This window comes from Mytilus californianus, unplaced genomic scaffold (assembly GCF_021869535.1).
Source record: "Mytilus californianus isolate M0D057914Y unplaced genomic scaffold, xbMytCali1.0.p SCAF_4, whole genome shotgun sequence".
NCBI classification, from domain to species: domain Eukaryota; kingdom Metazoa; phylum Mollusca; class Bivalvia; order Mytilida; family Mytilidae; genus Mytilus; species Mytilus californianus.
Genome location: NW_026262690.1, coordinates 34979740 through 34981599, shown reverse-complemented (window position 1 = coordinate 34981599; position 1860 = coordinate 34979740).

The window sequence follows — 1860 nt, the reverse complement described above, 5'->3', positions numbered from 1 at the left end:
TTCTATCGTTTCAGTTAATTGATAAAGGTACTATTGACAGATGTCCTCCTTCATACAAATTTTCAAAAGACTGAATTTATTATGTAAATCACTGGTCGACGAATGAAACTATGACTGAATAAGCAAAATCAGTGATCAAAAACACTTTTCTACAAATAGATTCGAGGTACCAATATTTGACCGATGTTCAAATTACATAAATCAATTAAAAAGATACAAATCAAAACAAAAAACAAAAGCTGAGGGAATCGCATGATCTCCAAAAAGAGCCAGACCAGGTGCGTTGACAGGGTAAGCGTTTCCTCAAATGTGTGCATCACCCCCATGCTAATTCACATTTTCATATATCTTCATGATTCATGGAAGAGGACGAAGGATATTCAGTTTTGACGATTTTGTTCCTAGGGAAAATTGTTGCGGGTATAAATGATCAGTAAGGTCAGGATTTTTGCAGGAATAGTTTTCATATAACACAAATGTCATTGTTGCATTATATTATTTTCATTCAAAAATGCCAGGTGAGCGATACAGGAACGTACTTTGCCTAACACATTACATTAATACACACAAAACATTGTTTGGGACTTCCTCTGTTTGAGGATAACATATATATTTTTAAATAAAAACTAGTTTCGAGGAGAATTTTTGTTTTTGAAGATAAACGTCACAGGATTGTCATCTGAACGTGATGTTTATTAATTCGCATTTGTATTGACAACCTGAAACTTTTCATCCATTTCGATAGTACTCTGCCGTGTTTTGCCCAGTTCAGGCATTATCCTAGAATTTATTAGAACACACAACGATAAACAATATCATGAATATATAAACTGCACACAACTTCACGCGATATGAATCAAAGCCCGACTTCAAAAAAGTTCATGCAACCTGTGAAAGATTTCTGATGAGACAAACTCCTAATATCTAGGCGTAAGGCTGCTATCAAATTCAAAAGATAGTCAAACAAACACTGAAATGGATGGTTGCTATTTGAAAGGCCATTCAAACGGTTAGAACTCTAGTATTTATATGCTTTAGCAGGGAAATGTTTGTAACAAATAATTTTTAAACCTTGCAAAACTAAGAAATACAGTCTATCAAGGGATATTTGCCCAGAAATAAAATAGTTAAAACTGGATACCCTTCATCCTCTAATTTGTTAAAAAAAAACTATCAACTACAACACCTTTTTTGTTGGCGTTTTTGCTAGATTTATTTGCATGTTTGCTTGGATTTTTTAGTCAGTTGTAATTTATGTAAACACAGTTTTGGATGCTGGATCCCAATTATTGTCACATTTACCTATTATGTCTGTGCGGGTTGCTCACCCAATTTTGTCAATATAACGGAACTATAAACAATTGTCATACAAGTGGGAGGTTTAGCTAGCTATAAAAACAAAATAAGGAAATGTGGTGTGATTGACAATGAAATGACCAAATTGAAAAGCGCGAGAATGAAAACAACCACTTCATTGTGTACGCCAGACGTGCGTTTCATCTACAAAAGACACAAGTGACGCTCGAATCAAAAGATAAACGGCTTAATAAAGTGCGAAGATGAAGAAAATTGTGGAGCCAAAATTCCAACTGTTTGATTCTTGATGAGTTTTTCCATACAAACCGATATGAAATCATGTTCCCTGAAAGGTTCCTGTTTCACTATTGGCACCCGTCGTGTATCTCATTACAAGCAAAGTTTGATGATAAGTCGTTTTCGGTAATGGCATAGCACTGAGAGAAAGACGGCATTATGAATAAGACTAATAGAACATATATGTGGTCATCTTATAAAAATTCATAAAGGGCCTACAAATTATGATGGAGTCAGTCAATTTTTCAAAAAGATGACTTCAACTTT